The sequence below is a fragment of the Conger conger genome, chromosome 6 (genome assembly GCF_963514075.1).
Source record: "Conger conger chromosome 6, fConCon1.1, whole genome shotgun sequence".
NCBI classification, from domain to species: Eukaryota; Metazoa; Chordata; class Actinopteri; order Anguilliformes; family Congridae; genus Conger; species Conger conger.
The window spans coordinates 60158801-60170090 of NC_083765.1; the positions used below are offsets into that span (position 1 = coordinate 60158801).

General features: G+C 40.4%; 1 non-coding gene across 1 annotated transcript; it reads left to right on the top strand.

Moving 5' to 3' along the window:
- The first annotated feature begins 1163 nt into the window (after positions 1-1163).
- Positions 1164-1235, top strand: trnah-gug (transfer RNA histidin (anticodon GUG)). Its single transcript has one exon. It is a non-coding gene; the product is annotated as a tRNA-His (tRNA).
- The last annotated feature ends 10055 nt before the right edge of the window (positions 1236-11290 follow it).

Here is an 11290-nt window from a genome sequence, read left to right on the forward strand (position 1 = left end):
CCAGGAAAAACATACAGTGAGCAACCCAATGAAAAGAACGAATGAATGGTCCCAAAATCTACATTTAACATAAAAAGTATCAACTTCAGAGATATCGGTGGTTATTTAAGATAATACTGTTAAATTTAGGAACAGCAAGAAGTTTCTCTCGTATAACCCTTCTATGTGTTTACCGTTAGGAGCTTGGTTAAGGCTGTGTATTTCAAAATGTGTGCACATGTTTCAGCAAAACGATCACGAGGGCTGATGTTTAACTCTGATTTGGATGACAAGCAAGCTCTGTCAATAATGACGAAAGCTAACATCTCATATGATGCTGTCAATCAGAATTCGGACGCCAGCCTTGAAGGACCATTAATGTGAGTCATAAATTCTGGGCACATTGGTTTATTTTCCGAGAATAAAAGTGCTTTGGTTACACTGACCTGACACAGAAGGCAACTACTGATAAATATTAATATTTGTGTGTGGGGCTCTTCGTTGAGGTTTTAGGAAGCTCCATATACAGTCATGATTTGGCTTTCCATTTATACTGCATGTCAAAAGGTGAGGAATGTCCCATTTAGTCAACTAACCAAGAAAGTTATGATGCTAAAGATTTTCTAAATCTTTGAGCTCAGGGCCCATGTCTGTGACTTGGTGAAAAATAAATAGGCTACCACCAATGCTAAAATTAATATAAGTGGTCGCACATTCATTCATGAAGTACCGCAGTATTTCATACATTTGTTGAAATACTGCGTTTCTTTTTTTGCATGTGTCCATAAACTCTGTGGACTAAATTAGTGTTATTCAACTCTTCGATAGAAAAGCCTAAAGACTTACTTTTGGTCCTTTGATCGTTGAAAGTAAAAACATCTTTTGCGTTATTAACTAAGTCGAATTAGTTATCTGTGTTGTGACCGCACTGAATCGTAAATATCGATCCTGCGGGCATACAGGACTATGAATACATTTTGTCTTTCCAAAGCGGACAAACGTGACGCACTAATTTCGTCGTTCAGGATACTAAAGTTGCGACGTTCCCTGTGTCATGGTAGACAGATACACTTTGTGTGTCAGGAAGGACCTAAGAAATATGGATTAATTCTAAAAGTAATTAAACATTGCTCCAAGCTTCCTGAAATTATATAGAGCTGCGGGATTTTGTGCCTATGTAGCTCGCCGTGATCGTATAGTGGTTAGTACTCTGCGTTGTGGCCGCAGCAACCCCGGTTCGAATCCGGGTCACGGCATTGTGGTACAATGTCACGGCAATGGGCATCCTTTTTGACAGGTCAAGTCAGAAGTAAAAGTGAGTGTTGACTAAGTTAAATACAATTACCCTCGCCCAATTTCACTTACAAATATGCTGTAGGCTATAACAGGGCCAGAGGCATCTGTGAATCTGTTCTTTTATTAACTAATATTGGTGAAATTATTTTACTGTATGACGTCCTGGTAAATGGGTGTTATTTTAGCCGATGCTCCTGATGCTGATGTGGATTAGATACCATGAAATTGCTTTCTTCCGTATTGTAGTCTTGCGGTGGAGTAGTCAATCTAGTATGCTACATCAATATTTGTATTGACATAGGTGTGAGATGCTGTGATAGGCTTCATAGCATAGCATCCCTGCACCCCTATCAGTGGTACATTAACAATACCTTGAAGGGGACATTGAGACATTGCAGGCAAGGCTGCAGTTGATGCATCTCTGTGATGTAGTGCTTAGAAACATGCATCTTTGGATATTCAGAATATTCAACCTGAGTTCTTTTTGTCTCATTATTATTATTATTATTATTATTATTATTATTATTATTTGTGTCCACTGCTTACTGTTTATTTTGTAGTCACTCATCAGTTACTTCTTTTGTGTCCATGTGCTGACACAGCACAAATATTAGCGTCCAGTTTTCACCACTTTATTCCACACGCCACACCAGAATGGTATTTATGAATGAACCTTTCCTTCTTTGTCCGCTTGTGTGTTTTGCGAGTGTGTCATCCTGGTGTAATTTCTATAGCCATATTTTGTCAGTTCATTTGTTTAGATTTTTGGATTCAAATCAAGTCAAATGTTGACTGGTCTCCTTTCCAGTTCATGGTTACCATATGGATATTATTCTGCAGTATATTTTGCCCATTCTTATATGACAGGGCTGAAAAAGTATTTAGAAATAGTTCCCCTCAATGACACTTACACAGTAGATATACAAATCCAGTTTACCAGCAGCCAGGAATATGTAACTTCATAATCTGTTCAATTGCTAATTTTATTTGACTTCCTGCCATAAGAAATTCAAAGTAATTGTAACCTTTTAATGTACTTTATGAGGTAATTATTCTGTTGCGTGTCATCTATGTCAGGAGCTCTATGATTGGTTACTTGCCTCCTGTTTAATCAGTGTCTGGCTTAGATGGATAAGTGGTGGAAAGAAGTGTGGTTCTTTAATGTTACGAGGCTGCATGCCTTGCTATGTATAGCCATTTCTATAGCCCTGCAACATTTCTGGTCGACAGATTTATTGAGCACCTTCAAATGGTGTTTAGCAACACTGTCGAGACCGACTTTACAGCATGTTAGACCTGAATAGTTACAGTATGTGTGAGTACTGTTATTGTGACTATTACAGGACCCAACGCATATGTACGCTGATTTTGAATTCATTTCAAGACAGGGTGGATATTTCTGTTGAATATTTGACACACAGCTTCACTCTACACATAGTGCAGGTAACACTCCGTACAAAGTGGTAAAGAGTAATAATGTGTCTCTTGTCTCCAGATTCCACAACTTCAGCGGGGTATCTGTACAGCATAGTTCTTTCTGGAACTATGCAGAGAATCCAACGCGGGTGTCGTATGGATATCATGCACTCTGGATCTTTATACAGTACTTAAACAGTACTCGAGCTGGTCCTATTCGATTAAGCCCTTGTTGGAGTATGGCATGTTCTAAGAGGGCTTGTGCAAGTAAGAACTTTATCCAATCTGTGGCCGCAGGCCCCTGGAGCCAAACTGCGTCACTGCTGCGTGGTCCCCAACCTCTTCTTTGAAAAAGCAGAACACTGTGCTCCTGTAACTCTAACCCACCCTTTCTTTCCATCACAGTTTATGAGGACACCATAAACTGTGGAGGACACCTGGGTCAATTACGTAATTGTTTTGGATTCAGATACTTTTCTTGATTGATCTTGCCTACTGCCACTGAGCCAACCAAGAGGAACAGAATGTCTTTGAATCCAAAACAATTACGTAATTGACCCAAGTCTGGATGGCGCTAATGATAGGAAACTTAAGTGAGAAACCATTAATAATTAATATCTATATACTTTCCTTCAACAGGAACAGAATGATTAAAGCTTAGTTTTCACAGAACAGAAGAACATCAGGACACTAGCAGGAGAGAACAGTGGGACACCAGCACGTGTAGGCTAAGTGGATGCTGTCACTGAGTGAGGAGAACTCCGTGTTTGGTAACACATGGGGAGCCAGATCAGTTATATAGGCATTTATGTCATATAGTATAAAAAAGTATTTGATCTGAAATGTTCTGTTACATTAGTTAAGGAAATCAATGTATTTCAATTACACACCATGGACGACATCACCAGTCTTCACCACAAATCAGTCATAAAAGTATTTATTGTTCCTTGTGGAAAAAATAGCATATTATTTCATACATAAAGAAATGAATGTTTAAATATTACAATTCCAGCCCATTCCAGCATGCATGGGGCAAGAGGCAGGAACACACCCTGGACAGGTCACCATGCAGGGCGCATACACTCGTCACTCACGCACTCATACCTACGGGCAATTTCCAGCCTCCAAACAGCTTAACCTGCAAGCCTTTGGATTGCAGGAGGAAATCCAAAGTGGAGAACATGCACACAGAAAGGCCCTGGCCGAGATTCAAACTCAGGCTGGTTTGCTGTGAGGGGAGAGTGTTCCCCACTGCATGACCGTGCCACCCTTGTGTATATTTTGGCAGTGCTAATCCACCACTGATTGCTTTTGCTTTGGTAACATTTTTGAGAAGGATCTGTTGTCATGATATTTAATATATATAAGCCACTCACTATAATGTATAAATGTATAAAGTAGAATTTGTTCTGGTACAATCGTAAGTGTCCAGACTCCCGACTTCTTTGGTCCAGTGTTGGTAATTTTAGAGTGTCCTTGAGGTTTGTCTCTCTGTGTCTCCGTATTTATATGCCCTAATATGTTTTTTGCTGATCTGTGGTATCTGAGCCCATGAATAGAAATGAGTGCTGATGTCTCTTCCCGCCCACCCCCTACAGCCTTCTACTTCTACTGTACTGGTGCTGAGTGAGCTTGGAACTACCTGGTTGTTGTTGACCCTCCCTAGAACTGTGCACCACTCAATGCATACTGGCAAAGTATGCAGGAGAAGCGGGCTGCACAGAATATTGTTCTGCTGGACACCCACACAAAGCAGTATTATTTTTGTTTCATTTTATTTATTTTTGTGTACCACTGTCAAGAATGTATCTTTGAGTATACAGACCCATGTACACAGACATGCATACATATGCATACATACAACAGCACCCAAACAAATACACAGATTTTATGAAAAATTACAGATATGTTATTGTGAGTTGTCACTTCTGAATTTGTGTTTGTGTGTGTGTATTTCTCACAACTAGATTCTCCAATTAGCCAAATGCAAAAAAAACAGTCTGTATGATATAAATATAAGGCGATGATTGTGATATATAATAATGGGCCTTGGTTATGTACCTGTTTGTACTTGGTCTCCATGGGAAACACGGTTTATGAACATGCTTTATACAGTGCTGTGATAAAGCATTTGCATTTCTACCAAAACTTCAGTGAGCAGGCAGGCAAAAGGATAAGTTCTGCCCTTGCTGTCTTCCGGGACTACTCTCTCTCTGGGGAATGACTGTACTTCGATCTGCCACCTTTGCACTTGTGTTTGCATTGTAAGTCACTTTGGAAATGAGAATTTGCTAAATGCCACAACATTAAGCCAAAGGCTCTCTAACCTTCACACCTGTTGCAGGTGTGAAGTTCTCATGCCTTTGAAGTGCTGGATGGGGAAAAGGGACATGGGAATTTCACCACAGTACCTCAGCAAGCATATCGTTCAGCTGGAGATGTCCACCCTTGTCTTGGAGCAGGTGTCTGAAGCTGAGGCTCTGGTCAGATCCCTGGATCCCCATCGCCCCCTAGAGGCACTCAGCAGCACAGCACATCAGCTCAGCTGAGAGACCACATCAATTGGCAGTCGCGAAAGGGGAATAGTATTACACTGTCTCGATTCTGAGCTGTCCTCAGCCTCTACGTCATTCAGTTCTTGGTTCAGTTCTTGATTTAGATTCAGTGATTTTTGGGAGAGAACGGATGGAGAGTAGATCTATACCATAAAAAAGCTAAAACCTAAAATGATTTTAACCTTTTAACAGTTAAGGACAATCTACATTTACATTTGGCACAGTTTGTATTCATTGAAAGCACTTTTTGCTAACTATTACTATATGTTTCGAAGGAGCTTGGCCAAGAGCACCCAGACAGGTGGGGTGGGTTCTGTCCTGTAAATATGCACAGCTGACTTGCTGCTGCGAGGGGTGGGGCATATATTTGGATTCCTGTTGTTTCTCAGGAGCACATTAACACAGCCTCACTGGAGGACAGATATGTTCACGTCTGTCTGCTGCCCGATGGTCATTGGCCTCCCCTGGGGCGTATGTGCGCAAGTAGGCGTGGGCTCAGCTTATTTTGTCAGAGGCCATGGCTGCCTTGAGCTGTTACTTGTGTCTTCATGGGCCGTGTTGCTGGACAGGCCCGGTCAGGTGACTTGGCTCTGTGAAATCAGGGTGTGTAAGGTCTGAGCTCACCCTTGGAATATGCAAGCCAGCATAGGTCACTGATCGGGTGAAACCAGAGAACACTTGCCTAAGCAGACAGCTGGCATGTGTAGGAGTAAGGACCAGATTTGACTTCTTCTTTCTTCCTCTTCATCTTGCCGGCAATCTCTTGATTTATATCCAAGTACAAAATTACAAACTGTGTGTGACAGTTTGTTGTCGGTCACCACAGTGATTTTACATACACCTGTCATTATGAGAAGCAGTCAAATCCCTTGTTGTTAAACAGGTTGTGCTGTATGTAAAATCACCATGCTGACCAACAACAGCAAAGCCTGTTTCACAACAAGGTGTAACACCCAGTTCACATAGCAGTCTGGAATCTGACTATTTATTATAATGGCAGTGATGGCAGAGGCTTTTTGTGAGTGAGACAGATGAAGTAACAGCTATGAAGTAATAGCTATGAATAACCGCTAAGCCCCGCCTGCCTGCACTGCCTTTGTGGAAGCCATCGCAGCACCTGTCTCGTAGAGACACTGTTTGCCTGTTTGTTTGTTTGTTGTGTGGAGATGGGGCAGCCAGCCAATGAGGGGATTCAGATGCCACGAATAGCTGCCATGGCACCTGCCATGTAATCTCTTCAGAAAACATAATCGCGGATGTGTGGACAACGGTCATGCAGGGGCGACAAGCGAGCTCTGAGGGACTTGTTTTGATGAGTGAAACGTTTGTTTGTGGAGCAGATTCAAGTTAAAATGGAAAGTATGTGCAAGTTCTGTTCAGTTTTAGACTGTGTTGAGCCTTTTTTGGATGGATTCAAGTAATCAGAGACCAGAATAATCACCAAGATCTGGAATTGTGTGTGTGTGTGTGTGAGTGTGTGTGAGAGAGTGTGTGTGTGTGTGTGTGAGTGTGTGTGTGTGAGAGTGTGTGTGTGTGTGTGTGTGTTCATCTGCAACCACAACTATATTTAACTCAGGATGACACATTTCCAATAGTTTATCTTACACCTTATTGCATCTAATTTCACTTTCTCTGCTTTTTGTATAATTATTTTAAAAGGTTTGATATTTTTCTTGATCGGAATATTTACTCAATGTCTATGTCTTACAATAATGTGATGGTAATACACAGTTAGCGCTCATACATTTGACACAATGAAGGTAATGAAACTCAGATGTTGATAGGTGATCCTTACTGAAACTGGGGTCTGTTAATCAGGAAGAACTGGTTTGGGACCATCCGTTTGAAGAACCTCTGCCTCCACTATTTGTAGCTCACTAGCTGCCAGGGATCTCATGAAGCACTTGGATTCCTTTGATGATCCTCCGCTGACATTAAAAGATCGATGTCCAGTTTGTCACAGAATGATTTATGAATGGAAAGATGACGCCTTCATCTGATGAATACAAAGAGAGGACAATTTATTTAAAATATTAAGGGTGCTTATGTTCAATACTGGGAAAAATGTAGTGCAGGCTTGCCTGTTAAAATAAGCCGGTATAATGTTTCCTGATTTAACCCTAAAAGCGTTTAGATTTCCCATGCCAGCAGTGCTCTCTGGCCTCTGAAAAAGCTGCCATGAAATCACATTATGATATTCACCTCAATTAATTAATACATAAATACATATTGTACATAGAGTACAGGCACAACACTACATTGATGAAAAGATTTTGATGATTAAAGGTACAATAGGGAAGATTTTTGTGTTAAGACTTTGTTACAAGACCATTGTAAATCCCTTCCTATCATTATCAACGTCAGCTCGTTCATTCAGTGTTGTGGTTTGAAGGTGTTTGTTGCTGCAATTTCTCTGTTGACCGTTAGAAGTCTGAAATTACCAATTGTACCCTTAATGTAATATTTAGCTAAAATTCAGTTTTTGGTGTAATAAATGTTATATGTTACATGGAATATCAACCATTTGAGTTAAACAATTAAAAATCATTGCACCTATCTATATACAGTATATAATGCGAAACGGAACGGAAGAGAGAAATGTGTTATTTGGATTTGAGATCAAAAGATTAATTTAAGACAAAGGTATATACAATCCAATTTAATTTAATTTACGATATTCTCCCATTATAGAGAAAGGACATGGACAACAAACTTTTCCAGTACTTATGACATCCTCTGACTAACAGTATGTATGTTTTCCACAGCGTATTTACAAATTTACATGACGACATACCATGTATTCCACACCTTTCTCAGCCTTGATTATATTATTGACGGACACCATAACCTCCCGTCCATCAGTGTATTCAGTCAAACAAAAATCACAATAACATCTGATTAAGCTGCCTTACATAAAACATTGACATGGATGTTTTTTAGAAGGTGGTTCTGCTCAGATAAGATTCAGAGAGCAGTGTTAGAGAAACAGTTTAATTCCACAGTCATCCCCAATACAAGAATATTTGCAGTGTACCAAATGCAAGCAGTGGAGTAGCTATCCTGGCATACATATGGGTGCGAGGCAAGATGAGATGCCTGTTACAATGTGACAACAAGTTTTATATGGAGTCAGAATGTCTAGGTTATGATCATATGCCAATAGGTGACTGCTCCGTCTCATAATAATAAAATATATCAGTTGCATTCGGCTACCAGCAGGTAAAAAACTTTTTATTGTTACAGCACAGTAACAAATTATATGAGGTGTTCAAATGAATTATGGTCTTTCCATTGGACTGCCTGAGTGACAGACATGCAAGATAATATCTACACCACGTGTAGTGACAGCATCCCAGAGGTGTCATGACTGGCTCTCTGGATGTGATTGTGACTGTGTGCTCTGTTCTGCCTCCTGATACATAGTGGCTGGCGAAGTGGTGCTTCCATAAGGCATGGAGGCAGGTCCCACATTTCATGGTTGTCTTCACCACAGTGAGGCCCCCAGGCCCTGGACTGGAGCTCCGGGTGCATCCCCCTGCCCCTCTGAACTGCATACTTTATATCCCTCCATGCGCACCTTATACTTTACCTGCTAATTTAACTGCTACCAACTCAACCTATAGGCCAGTGGAGGATGGGCATCTCCCCTATATCTCCCCTATGAGATTTCTTCCCATTGGGGAGGTTTATCTTGCTACTATTTGAGGTTTTCCTTCTGTTACTCTGTAAAGTGTCTTTGTGACAGACCTCTGTGAAAAGCACTATACAAATAAAATTGAATTGAATTGATTGCAGTGTCATTAAATTCCATTACAGGCATTGAGCAACAGATGCTCTTATCCAGAGTGACAAGTGTAACTCTGTGTTTCCCAGACATGCTCTGGGCAGGCACTAGTATCAAGTAAAGTTTATAATATCTCTCACTGGATTCACTCAAGCGGTATCTTATCTAAGATTCGTACAGGAGGATTGCAGTAGTGCTTAATAATATTAAGAATTTCACCCAAACCCACAATAACAACAGCAGACCAATCAGCTCATGTGTCAAAGATAAGATTGTATTAACAGTATTGACACATCAAATCAGTGTATTAGAAAAAAAATGTTGAATATGAATATGAACATGTATGTGTGTATGTTGTATATGAAATATCAATGTGAATCTCAGAGTACCACGAGTAGAACGTGTGGTGTACAATATGAAATATCAATGTGAATCTCAGAATACCATTAGTAGAACGTGTGGTGTATAATGTGAAATAGCAATACAGATCATAAAGTTCAACCTTATCTTGTAGCACACAAAAGTTCAACCTTATCTTGTAGCACACATATAATGAACAACATGAAATATCAATTCAGATCATATAAATCACCCTATGTTGGATCCAACAACCCCAAAAAATATATATAAATGTCTTGATATGAGATCTCATTTAAGAAAAATGGAGAAAAAAATATATATAGCTCGAGCTGAGATGAGTAGTAAGGGGGAAAGTTTTGCGTGTTTCAATACGAAAGTTCTGATCATACAGTCCCGATTAGAACATGTCCCGTCCTACCACACTCTTGTGGGGGGGGAAAATCAGTCCATGGGATGACATCCTACTCTCGAGGGAAACCTCTCAGTCCATCGAACGCAGGCAGGCTAATAGTAGACGGACGACACTTCGAATCCACTTCGATGCACGGCACTCGGGGGGGGGGGGGGGGGGGGGGGACCAGCCAGGATAAGTTCAAAATAAACCAAAACAGCTCTTCTTATAAATCTTCAAGATGTCAGTCAACTTCTACTTTACTCTATGAGTTCTGTGTTGTATTAACCTAAGTGATTATAAGCTATTTGTCATAAATCTTATCAAATGTCTCTGTCTAATCTCTGTATCTGGGTGGATGGTGTCAGTCTGGGAAAAAGAAAAAAAGATTGTTTTTTTAGGGTCTTAGGGAGTGTCTACAAATACCCAACTACTAATACTAGTGCTAAAGTGAGGGACTATTCACTTTAAGTAGGTGAAACTAATGAGGGTTACACATACAACACATAGTGCATAAGCACAAGCAGGTACAAGCATGCTGAAAACCCTTAGAGAGAAGTATAGTTCCGGTGCCAAAAAGACCACATAGATACGCACTTGGACCCTGTTGAGTAACCAGTTGAGAAAAACCCAAACAAAACAAACAAAAGCAGGAGTGTGTCACTCTGAGGAGCATTTCTGTGGGTTTTCTATACATCAATTCTTCAGCTTTCTGGACTTTTCCCTCTATTAAGGTTACAACAGGCAAAGGCTAGAGATTGGACCACGGTCCGTTTTGTCATTCAAAGTTGTGCTCTCCCTAGATTGTCTTTTGAAGTATGAACTTTAACTGCAATGACTGCAATGTCTCATGTGATTGAAACTTGTGAAATCTATTCGTCAGACGTGAAAGTTATATTTTAAAGTCCATTTTGGATGGTTCCTCTCGGTTTCTTTTTTCAGTCGCTGTTGCTGGCAATGTTATCTGGCATTTTCCTATACTGCAAAGTTGGCAATTTGTTCCAGAAATAAAAGCCTAACCCCTCAATAACCTGTGTTTTTACGGCTCATAAAGTATTATATGAGCGTTTTTTATGAAACAGGCACTTTCAACCTCAGCAAAAGTCACATTTTCTACAAAAGACACAAAGTTTCCCCACCTGACCCTGCGGAATTTGCAGTCAGCTACACAATATTTGCACAGTGATCTCTGCCACAGTGCGTTGAGACCACACTAACACATCTCATCCAATAAATATGTTGTTTGCTTCAGTTGAGCCATGAAGACAAGAACTCCCAGCAGCGGGCAAATGGGCAATCTAAAGGGCAATCTAAGATGGGTGTTTGAATCTGTCGTGTCAAGCGAGCGTACAGGAGCAAGTATTACTTTGGAAATGGCGACCTCTAGAGGTGGAAAGCAGTTAGTTACAAGAGAAAAACTACACGTCTTTGTCTGTCGTTACCAGATATTTTAATCTGAAACACAGATACAGAAAAGTTGAAAATGACCCAACACTGAAAGGTTCACAT